Genomic DNA, 12,439 nt, shown 5'->3' with positions numbered 1-12,439 from the left:
CACACATGACACACGGTGCATATTTGAGACTGCTGCAGCCCATTTCACAGAAGGGGATTGGTGGGGTGAGGCAAGGGCAGGGGTGGGCAGGGAGCATGCCTGGCCATGAGCAGAATGTGTTTGCAGGTTGGAGGTTTTGTTTATGGTTTTGCTTGTTGGCTTTGGCTAGAAGTAAGGAATTCGCTGCGAGGATCCAAGCCAGGCTGAGATGGGCAGACTTGGGTGCCCACTGGTATTTCTAGGGGTGGATCCCATCCCGACTCTGCTGTGTAGATGAGGCCTCAGAGAGAGTGGACATTGCCCCCAGGCCTCACAGCCCCGAGCAGGGATCCAGGACCCCAAACCCTGGCTCTGGGCTCCATCGGGGGTGTTTCCTGTACCAGCCAGTGACGCAGCCACAGGCCTGATGCTCCCATGCACACACGTCACTTCCTGCACACAGTAGGTCCCCATGAACCTAGTCTCTCTGGCTGTGTGCATGTTAGAAGCAGTGAGAGTTTCTAACAAAGTAACAGGAGAGCCCTGATGGCTACAATGCTTTCGTCTCCCACCTTGGTACCGGGGTTCGATTCCCAGCTCTCACTCCTGGCTCCAGCTTCCTGCTGACACAGACTCTGGGGGTTGGCAGTGACAGTTCACCTGATGAGGCTCCTGTTCCCTCCCTGGGATCCCTGGCTTGAGTTCCCACCTCCCTCCTCCCACTTCCTCCCACCTTCAACCTCCCTCCTCCCACCTTCCAGCTCCCAGCTCTTCCCACCACCCAGCTTTGGCCGGGCCCCATCCCCCACTGCTGGGGCATTGGAGTAGGAACCAGCAGATGGAAAATATGTCTTTGTTTCTATGCGTCTCTGATTAGTGCAGAATCAATTGGAGCTGGGGTGGGGGAGGGAGCAGAGCAGGTGACAGTCTCGGAGTTAACTTGTATAAAGAGCCTGAGGGCCAGTGCTATGGCTCAACAATCCTCCACCTACAAGTGGTACCATCCCATATGGGCACTGGTTCATGTCCCAGCTGCTCCACTTCCCATTCAGCTCCCTGCTTGTGGCCTGGAAAAGCAGTTGAGGACGGCCCAAAGCCATCTGTACCGGAGACCCGGAAGTAGCTCCTGGCTTTTGGCTTTGGATCAGCTCTGGTCATTGCTAGCATTTGAGGAATGAAACAGCAAATGGAAGATCTTTCTGTGTCTCCTGCCTGAAAATGTGCTTTTCTAATAAAAATAAATAAATCTTTTAAAAAAAAAAACAATCCCAAGACAGGGACAAAAGATAATTTAAAAAAGAACCCTGCTGGGTTCAGGGAAGGACAAGGAAGCTAACATGGTGGGCACAGAGTTGGCGAGGGAGCTCAAGTACTGCATTCCAGATACCCCATGGACCTGGGTTTCTGTGCCAAGTGACACAGGAGCCACAGGGGTGCTGGGAGCAGAGGAGGAGTGCCCTGGTGGCTCTGTGACCAGAAGGCTGTTGCAGTGGGCAGTAAAGCTGGGTGCCCAGTATGGGAAGCATCACGTGGCAAATCCTGGGCCCTCAGGAATGGTGCAGCGTGCAGGACATGCAGGAGGCTGTGAGGGAGAGAGGAATCAAGGGACCCCCCCCCCAAGGTTAGGGGCCAGCACCCTTGGGAGGCTGGGGAAGGGGTGGGCAGCGAGGAGATCCGGGGTCTGATTCTAGCCGTGGGAGGTATGAGTCAGTGGGGCACACGACCCTGGAGTTTAGGAGTCAAGAGCAGGCTATCACAGAGATGGCTGCGTCTCCAGCGGCCCCAGGGACTGGGCGTGGAGGGGAAGGAGGCCAAGGGCTGAGCCCTGAGCCCTCCACCAGAGACCTGGAGGGAGCGGCCAGCAAGGGGCGTCCCCACCTGCTGTTTCACCGTGGCCAATGGAAAGCCAGGTTATAAAATACACACTCTCTCACACATACTCACACCCAGTCACACTCACATACACTCTCACTCATAATACACTCATAAACACACAATGATACACACACACACTCTCACTCAGTCACTCATACTTGTCACACACAAACACATTCACACAGCCACACACACTCATAGTCACAAACACACACACTCACACATATACACACCGAGTCACATGCACGCAGGAAAGCAGGTGCACTGTGGGTGCAAAACCTCCTGCAGCCGCACAGCTGTCACGCACAGCGGAGCTGTGGCCATCGGCTCTGACAGACAGGAACCACGAGCAGACAGCCCGGGGAACTGGTGCGGCCCCGCCTACACCTGCAGCTCGGGCTGCGTCATCCACACCTGGGCTGCATCCGCATCCTTTCAAGCTCAAGCAGCAGCTGGTACCAAGTTCTGTGTGTTGTGGACGGTGCTGCGAGGCAGTCCCTGTGCCTGTGTCCATGGACTCTGTGGAATGCTGTGTGCCATTCTGTCGGCTGGTCCAGCACGCTGACCTGTCCTGAGGTTGCCCCCGGCTTGTTTTCAATGTCTGTCCCAGTTGGCTGCGAGCGCAGGGCGCTGCTGCCTGGGCTGTACCCTCCCCTCGCCCCCACGCCTGCACCTGTGGTTAGTGCTCACCCAGCGCCTGAGGCTAAGAGGAGGAGGCCTGCTCTCTCAAAGGCTCAGCCGCCAGCCCAGCCCCTAAAGGAAGCAAGGGTTCCTCTGCCCGGGGCCTTTGGGGGCATTTGCCATCCTGATGGTTTTCACCTGAGCCACTGACCCAGGGACTGGCCAGGCTACCTGCTCCAGGTGACTGTGGGAAGGAATTGGGGTCAGGAACTCCCCCGGGTGCTCCAAGCCAGAGCCAAGTTATGTTTGGAGTAAGTGGCCTGGGCCAGCCCTTCAGCCTACTTCTTTCACAAAATCCACTCCAGAAACAGGTTCTTCAACAAGCTCTCGTCAGATCCCAAGTGCCTGGCTTTGTTTAATAAAAAATTTTCCAGTGCCCAGGGGCTGGGTCAGGCTGAAGCCAAGAACCAGAAGCTTCATCCAGGTCTCCCACATGAGTGCAGGAGCCCAAGGACTTGGGCCATTCTGTCACCTTCCCAGGTGTACTAAGAGGGAACTGGATTGGAAGTGGAGCAGCTGGGACCTGAACTTGAGCCCTTATGTCTGGCCATTTTGCAACATTGTTTATGTGTGTGTACACATTTATATATAAAACATACATAGATATGTTTAAAGTTTTATTTTGTGTGGAAGGTAGAGTTACAGAGAAAAGAGACACACACATAGAGATCTTTCACTCCCCAAATGATCACAATGGCCAGACCTGAGCTGATCTGAAGCTGGGAGCCTGGAGTCTTTTCCAGGTATCCCGTGCCGTGCAGCCTCCCAAGGACTTTGGGCCACCCTCTGCTGCTTTCCCAGACTATTAATTAGACAGCTGGATGGGAAGTGGAGCAGCCAGGACATGGACTGGCACCCACAAGGGAATGTGAAAGGGAGGGCTGGGCCCACTGGGCTGGATGTGAACAGGGTGGTCTGGGTGGCGGCTGGCTGGCTTGTCCAGGGGCCTCTGCCTGGTGCTCCCAAGCTCACTCAGCATCTTCCCGTACTGAGCAGGGTTGCCCTCCCGCTTCCCCCGCCACCCCCTCCCCTGGATTTACTGCCCAAATAGTTACAAGAGCCGGGCTGTGCCAGGCCGGAGCCAGGAGCTTCATCCTTGTCTTTTACGTGGGCGGTGGGGGCCCAGCTCTTGAGCCATCACTACAGCTCCCCAGGGTATACGTTAGCAGAAACCTTGAGTTGGGTGTCAAAGGCAAGCCTTGAACTCAGGACCTCCTGTATGGGTTGTTGGCATCTAAAACATTGGATCAGCTCACACCAGTCACTGTGGCATTCATTCCGTGGCACTTGGATCAGTAGCTCTGGTGGCCAGAGAGGGCTCTGGGCAAAGCATGCAGGGGGTGGTCCTTGGAGCTGGGCCTCCGTGGACCAAAGGGGGAGGTGATGTGGGCAGGCGCTCATGGCATCTATAGCAGCTGAGGATACTCCCCCAAACACCACCACGGAACATTCTGCGTAGGTTGGGGGAGGGGTGGGGGTCATGGACCCTTGAGGACTACAGTCCCAGCCTCTGGCTTGAGTCTCTCTCACTGACTCCCTCTCCCCTCACCAGGAGTCAGGTGGGGCGATATCAGTACAGGTGCCCCATACCCACATGCCCTCAGCTCTTGCATCACAGTCCTGCCACCAGAGTGTGGCCCCGGCTCTGCTCCGAGCTCCAGGCCACTGGTTCCCTGCTAGCCACCCCATCAGCCCTCCCTGGGGCTGCGTGGGGGCACCGCTATCTGCCCACCGAGGCCCAAGTTTCCTAGATGGCCACCAGGCTACTCCCATGGGCACTGCACGCTTGCTCTGCATCTGGGACCTAGGATTGCCAAGTGCACCACGCCCCCGGGGCAGCGTGCAGACGTGACACTGCCACGAACACTGGTAAACGCCACTCACCCAGGACAAGAACTGAGGTCTTGGATGCCTCTGTGGCCTCCTGGGGCTGGCGCCCTGCTGCCCGCTGCCCTGCTGCCCCGCTGCCCGCTGCCCGCTGCCCCAACCCTGCTCTCCGCCATTAGCAGCCACACAGCTACCATGGTCCTCATTCCCTGCTTCTTCCTGACGCTTTCTACTTTGCATAGTTCTGCCCGTTTGTGGGTTTTATGTAAATGAAAATTATTGGTAAATTTTATGTATTGAATTAATTAATTTGAGAGGCAGAAAAAGAGATTTCATGTGTTCCCCTCCCCCACCCCACACGTGCTTGCAATGTCTGGGACTGGGTTGGGCTGACATCAACAGCCTGGAATTCCACCTGGGCTTCCATGCAGGTTGCCTGAGTCACTCACCTGCTGCCTCTCAGGGCATGCATTGGCCGGGGACTGGGACCGGGAGTCTAGCAGGACTCAAACCCGGGGCCTTCTGATGTGTAGCTCAGGCATGTCCAGGGGAGGTTTGGCTGCTGCTCCAAACACCCACTGCTCTGTGAAGGCTGTGATCCTTTGTGACCTGCTTCTCTCACTCGACACTGTGTCTCAAATGTGTCCGTGGTGAAGTAGTGGGAAGGGGTCATAGGCCACACGTTGCCGCTACTGACTGATAGCCCACCCTGTGATTCCAGAATTCGGCTGCTGGCTTTGCTGGAGGAGGACCCTGCTGTCGGTGTTTAGATAACCTGGCTGGCATGGCTGTGAACACTCGTGTCTGCCCCCACGTTCTCATCAGGAGTATTTCTGGCACAGGCTTTGGCCGTTTGCAACTTTGCTGAATAGCAAGTGGTTGCACCAGTTCCACCCCCCAGCCATGCAAGAGGATTTTAGCCGTGCCACATCCTGGCTGATGGTCCCACTGTGCTCATGGGTCTGTGTTTGCCTCCCTGGCAAGGGAGAACAGTAGAGCCGTGAGCAGCGTGGATTTCATGTTCATTACCTAGACCAGCTTGTCAAGTGATGATTGAAAATATACATTTTCTTTTCTAAAATGTATCTATATGGTGTGAAAGAGACAGAGAGAAACAGAGAAAGCCATCCAGCCCCCATTTGTTATTTCACTCCCCCAATGCCCACAACTGCTCGGCTGGACCAGGCCAGATCCAGGGGCCAGGAACTGCATCTCAAGCTCCCGTGTGGGTGCCAGGGACTCCAGCTATCACCACTGTCACCCAGGGAGCGCTTTAGTGGGAAGGTGGAACCAGAGCAGATCCGGGACTGGAACTCAGACACTCCAAACTGGGAATCGCACATCCCAGGCAGAATCTGAACATTTACCCCGAATGCCCACCCCGGAGATCAGCTACCAGCAAAGAGCCTGTTTGAAGACTGATCCTATTGCGCACTGAGTTGGTTCTCTCTCTTTTAGTTTTTATTCGAATGACAGAGTTAGAGAGAGAGAGAGAGAGAGAGAGAGAGAGAGGTTTTCTCAATTTTCTAAATGGCTACAACAGCCAGAGCTGGGTCGGTCTGAAGCCAGGAATCAGGAACTTCTTCAGAATGTCTCACGTGAGTACAGGGGCTGAACGACTTGAGCCATCCTTCACTGATTTCCCAGGCATATTAGCAGGGAGCTGGATTGGAAGCGGAGCAGCCGGGACTACGACGTGGCTGGGGGCCAGTTAACATGCCATGCCACGGTGTCAGTCCCAGCTCTCTGTTTCTATTAAATGGTGGTAGACATTGTTTGTGCACCCTAGATAATGGCTTGCAAAGAGCAAAACGAGGAAGGGACAAGAATGAAAAACTTATTTGGATTAAGATTCAGAAGCGATAAACAGAGCAAAGATATAAGCCACACACTGGGAGAGAGGACATTTGTTGTAGATGTGGTGACAGATCCGGGAGAGGGTCCCCAGACAGCAGGCAGGCGGCAGGCACCAGTGCCTCTGTCCAAATGCAGCCTTGGCAGAAGCTGCACACACACACATCAAAGAAAAAGGAGGACATCTTTTTTTTTAAGATAATTATTTTTATTTTGATAATTATGACATAGTTGATTAGGGTGCCAAGGGTCAAGGGCTACAGGAAGGTGGGTGAGACCATTATTTCCACATCCTTTTTTTCCTTCCTGTACCTGGGGGAAGGGCAGAAGTCACACCCAGCCTCCCGACCTCCTCTGTACCCTGGGATGGAGGACAGCCATCCAAAGCCATCCCAGGGTCCCCAATGTGGGGCATGCTCTGAGGGCTCTGCTTAAGAGGTTTTGGTACTTCAACAGTTCTGAATTACTGCTGATCTCACCACTCCAAGCACAATGAAATCTCTCCAGAATCTACTGGTTGATATAGTTTACCTTAGACCTTCTGTTTGCTCAGTTATTCACTGCCAACACTTGGATGTGGTAGTTGATCAATTTATTCTGTCCTCTGTTATGGTACCAGGTGTCCTCTGCAGGCTCCAGAGTACTAAGAGAAAGAGGTCTTCCATCACCTAGTTCACTCTCCAAATGGCCACAATGGGTTCAGCTGAGCTGGTCCAAAGCCAGGATCCAGGAGCTTATTCCGGATCGCCCATGTGAGTGCAGGGACCCAAGGCTTTGGACCATCCCCAGCTGATTTCCCAGGCCACAAGCAGGGAACTGGATTGGAACTGGGGCAACCAGGACTTGAACCAGTGTCCTTATGGGATGCCAATGTTGCAGGCAGTGGCTTAACCCAGTGCATGACAATGCTGGTCCTTGAATTTCTTTTCTAAGGTGAAGTTTACATCCTTGGCATCAGTTAAGCTTGCACTTACCTAGCAGAGTGTATCTACATTTACTTGGCTGAGAGCTTTGTCGGTGTGGCTCAACTGTTCTTTCTCATGCTGCACTTGTCAAGAAAAAGCTGCCTCAGACACATCATGCTAAGGACAGGTTGGGGCTGTGCTGTGGTGCAGTGGGTTAAACCACAAGCTTCCTAGAAACAGGCTCCATGTTGACCATCTTCCTGCTGTGTCCCCTATTTAGCCCCGAAACTAGACATGTTCAGGGAACTCTGTGCCAATGCCAACAGGTTAGAGGATCTGTTAATTCAGGAGCAGATGGAAGAGGAGTTTGCTGGGCACCGGCTGGCGGCCTGGAGCTGCTTCAGCTCCAAAGTAATCCCGAGGACGCATCACTCCCCTGTGCACCTGAGCAAGCGGGCTCAGCCGCCGGAAGTGTCTTGCTGGGCTTCCTGCAGCAAGGCAGCCAAAGACATCTCACCCCTGTGTCCCCTGTAAAGACCCCCATATGGTGAGAATACCCCTGGCTGTCTTCCCTTGGTGGTGGGGGGAGGGCTGGCATGTGATTCCCTTCTCGCACTGGCTGCTGGGAAGCTCGGATCCTAATTCCGAGCTCAGCTACATGCACTGGTTTGATCCTTGTGGTTACCTGTGTGTTAACCTTTTTTTGTTTTTCTAAAGAATTCTTTATTTTTATTGGAAAGTCAGATACACAGAGTGGAGGAGAGGCAGAGAGGAAAATTTTCCTTCTGATGGTTCACTCTCCAAGTGGCGGCAACGGTTGGACCTGCACCAATCCGAAGCCAGGAGCCACGAGCCACGAGCCACTTCTGGGTCTCCCACACTGGTGCAGGGTCCCAAGGCTTTGGGCCGTCCTTGACTGCTTTCCCAGGCCACAAGCAGGGAGCTGGATGGGAAGTGAAGCAGTTGGGACACAAATCGGTGTCCATATGGGATGCTGGCACTGCAGGCTGAGAATTAGCCTATTGAACCATGATGCTGTCCTTTGAGCATCCTCTTACTTAAATATTGTTTGAAATCCTTTCAGAAATGTGTCCAGGAAATAAAATTGAAACTAAGAATCTCTTAACGGCTGAGCAGCCCAGTGCACTGCCAGAGGTGCTCCTTATGGTAGGACATGGCCCTGAAAGGCGCCCTGCCCAGCCCTGCCCAGCCCTGCTGAGTCCTGAGAACCGCCTGGCATGGTTGCCATTTCTGTGACAGACTCAGGTCATTCATGTTCACCTGCAGTTTCTGAAAAAGACTAACATTTATTTTGAAAACCTAAGGAAGGTTCCAGAAGAAAGCATTAAATTTGCTCTAGCACTGGCCTCGGCTGCTCACACATGTAGCCTCTGCTAGGTCTTCCAGCTCCCGGATTGTCAGGTCTCCCAGGAGGCTGGGGGAATGCCCAGCCAGGCTCTCCCCAGTGGGTGCGCCTGCTCAGATCCCCAACCAAGGCCTGAGCTCAGAGCGGGTGGTGGGGGGTGCTGGTGATGCCCTCAGGGCACAGGGAGCCCAGCTCCTTCCCCAGTCCAGGCCTTGTGAAAACTTGCCTGCTGCTGGCCTCATGGTGAGTCTCAGGGGGCAAAGAGGAGACACGCACCTGGCTTGTCAAACAAGGCTCCTCTGCTTCCATCTGACTTTTCACACGTCCAGCTGTAGCTCAATTTTATTTATTATCAAGAAGAAGTGGGCAAGAAGGGGTGGGCATTGTGGCACAGTAGGTTAAACAGACACTTGGGACGCCAGCATCCCTTAGCAGAGAGACAAGATTCAAGGTCCAGCATTTTCACTTCTGATCCGGCCCCCTGCAAATGTGGCTGGGAAGGCAGCAGAAGATGGCCCAAGTTCTTGGGCACCTGCACCCACATGAAAAACCAAACGGAATTCTGGGCTTCAGGCTTTGGTCTGGCCCAGCCCTGGCCTTTGCAGCCATTTGGAGAGTGACCCAGCAAATAGGAGATCTCTCTCGAAGAAGAAGAAGAAGTAATAAAGGCAGTGTTAAACACGGAGAAGAGGCAGGCAGGTCTCCTCGGCTGGCAGTACAGAGAGCTTCCGCCCACGGTGCTGCTCGCCTCTCGTGCCAGCACTCTCAGGCAGGTTCCTACGACCAACCCTGCCACTGCTTGACGAGTGCCTGGCACTGTGCCAGGCACCCACCTGGAACTCTCTACCCACTCACAGCACCTCCCTCCACGAAATGAGAATTGTCTCTCATCTTGCTAACAAGGAAAACCAAGTTCAGAGAGGTTAAGTTGTCTGTCCAGCGTCACACAGCTGGCAAATGGAAGCATACTCACTCCCAATGGCCTCTGTACCCAGCTGTGTAGCCCCTGCTCAGCAGGCATCTCTCTCTCTCTCTCTCTCTCTCTCTCTCTCTCTCTCTCTAAGCTTTATTTTTATTAGAAATTCAGATTTACAGAGAGGAAGAGAGACAGAGAGAAAGGTCTTCATTCCCCAAGTGAGCGCAATGGTTGGTGCTGTGCTGATCTGAAGCCAGGAGCCTCTTCTGGGTCTCCCATGTGGGTGCAGGGTCCCAAGGCCTTGGGCCGTCCTCGACTGCTTTCCCAGGCCACAAGCAGGGAGCTGGATGGGAAGCAGGGCCACCAGGATAGAACCGTCACCCAGATGGGATCCCAGAGAGTGCAAAGTGAGGATTTAGCAATTAGGCTATCGTGCTGGGCCCAATCCATATATATATTTTTTAATCTTCAGTGCATACACATGCATACCTTAGACTTTTATGATGGCAAGTGTCCAAATCACAGCTTCGCAGCTCTCTCCTAGCCTGGCCGTCTCATGCCCACCATCCACTGTGGATCTGTCTTGATATCCTTTCTCACACCACACTCCTTGGTGGAGACCCCTCCCAGTCAGGCGGCCTCATTTCCTGTTGATGATTTCTCATCTGTGGCCAAGGAGTGCAAGGGCAGGAGGAGCCGCACTGGGTGACAAACATGTACCTTCTCCCAGGGTGCTTGCATGGATGATTACAGCAGACAGAGCCCCGGGCCCAGGCATCAGGCCCCCGGAAACCTGGCTGGAGGGCGCCCAGGAACCTGTAGCTTCAACTCAGTCTTCAGGGAAATCTCATGTGTGCTCGGTGAAATCCCACACATGCAGTATTGGAACCCACATGGCAACTGGAACTGGAATTGCAACTTGCAGGTCAAGAGTTGGGCAGGGGTTGGGACAAGCTGAGATGCTAGGCAGGGAGCAAGGATGCTCCGGGGGAATGGGAGGTGACTGCTGCTGTCCCCAGAGATATGTCTGTACTGTCAGAGATGGGGCCTGTGTCGGGAGGCAGCAGGAAAGAGCCCCCTTTGACGCTGACATCTGCATGAGCGCCGGTTCTAGTCCCAGCTGCTCCACTCTGATACATCTTCCAGCTAATGTTCCCCGGGAAAACAGCCAACGATGGTTCAAGTATTGGACCTCTATATATGGGGGACCCAGATGGAGCTCTAGGCTCCTGGCTTTGTGGTCATTGGGGGAGTGAACTAGTGGATGAAGAGTTTCTCTTTCTCTTCTCTGTGTAAAATCTGCCTTTCAAACAACTAAGTGGAACATGTGGAACAGCTGGGACACAGGCCAGCATCCACAGGACATGTTGGCATTGCAGGTGGCGGCTTTGTTCACTTTTTTAAAGGGCTATTAGGCAGCCTTGTGATGTGCCCCAGTGTTCAGGCAGGGTCTCGGAGGATGCTAGATTTTTGAAGCCTGCGGGGGATTCTGGTGTGAAGGTGGCATGAGAACCAAGGGTAGGGTCTGGAGGCCACAGGCCATGCTCAGACCCATCTGCCGCACTGATAGCTGGGCAGGCCCCACCGTTCCTCTGAGCTGCAGCTTCCTGTCTATAAAGGAAGGGTGGTACCACCATTGTGCAGATGGGGCCCGGGCCGACTTTGGTTTGGAGGGAGAAGGGTCCCCTCAGACTCTGTCCTGTCACCCGAAACCCCTTTGTGGCCAGCCTCACCCTAGCTTCTTCCATCTGGGACTGCGGAAGGCACAGGTTGGGCAACCTCCTGCCTAAGCCCCGGAGTTACTTTATTCCTGGGTGTGAAGAAAGCATGAGTCAGGACTCCGAGCTGTGGATCCGCACGAGGGCCGTGGGGCCTTGCTTCCTGTCTGGATGGGAACTACCCCTCGGTCAGTCCCAGGTGGCAGGATGTGGCCCAGGTGCCAAGGCAACTCTCCCCCACCCACCCCACCCCTGTGATCTCTGGCTGTTGCAGTCTGTTGCCTCTTAGGACACAGGACCACTGTGGGTGTTTAAGTGGTGATTGTTGGGCAAGGGCCTGGGGAGGGGTCCTTTATTGCATGATTATCCTTTATTGGGCACTTATTCTGTACCATGCACTGTCTTCCTTCATTCCCAGTTAGCCAGCCCCATGGGGGCAGGCAGATACGATGCCCATTTTACAGAAAAGAAAACTGAAACCCACAGGGATCAGAGCCTGGCTTAGCTGGGCAAGTATCCAGGGGCTCATTTCCAAAGGGCTCCAGGCAGCCAGTGAGGGGAGGGTGGTTAGCGAGGCATCTTCCAGCCTCCAGGCCTGACCAAGGTTCATCTGTGTTGTAGGAGTCTGAGGGATGGGAGGGTGCCCATAAGAGGCCCCCAAGAAGCTGGTCCCAAGCTACCTTCCTGGGGTCCTGGGCCTGGGAACCCGACCCCATCCAAGAAGGACCCTTATTCCCAGGTTTGCTCGAGAAGCTCCTGGTGCTTTCCAGAACCATCTAGGCTGCACTCTGGTGTTCCAGGCCTCAGCCGAGCACCCCTAAACATACAAGATGGAGGGAGGGTCCTTTTTCTACTGACTGGGGTCCCTATGTGCATTCCTCTTCATGAAGGGGGGCAGTGGAGGAGGAAGACCAGAAGTGAGGAGGGCAGAAGGGGCAAGGCTACCAGCTCAGAGGATGGGGCCACCTGCCCAGGGTGCAGAGCTGTCAAGGCAAAAGACAAGAGGCCAACCGTCCCTGCACATTCCTGGCCTCACCCATGGGGATCCATGCCAGACCCTGCCCTCAAGGGTGTCTCCCCACAGCCACCCTGGCTGAGAGGTAAGACGTGGCCAGAGCTTTGTGCCAGGGCCACTGTGGCTGAGAAAGTCCACTTGAAAACTTCCCACTCCCTATCCCAGCCGTTCAGAGAGTTGCACCCCCACCCCACCCTCAACCTTCTCCCCAAGCCAGACTTTGCCTGCTCCCTCATTTGTCCCCACCTCCTGTGGTGGTGGAAGGGGTCTTTTGACAAAGTCTGGCACTGGCATCTGTTCTGA

The sequence above is a fragment of the Ochotona curzoniae genome, unplaced genomic scaffold (assembly GCF_017591425.1).
Source record: "Ochotona curzoniae isolate NIBS_2020 unplaced genomic scaffold, NIBS_Ocur_1.0 contig_4792, whole genome shotgun sequence".
In the NCBI taxonomy this organism is placed as follows: Eukaryota; Metazoa; Chordata; class Mammalia; order Lagomorpha; family Ochotonidae; genus Ochotona; species Ochotona curzoniae.
Note: the sequence above shows the minus strand (reverse complement) of the source record.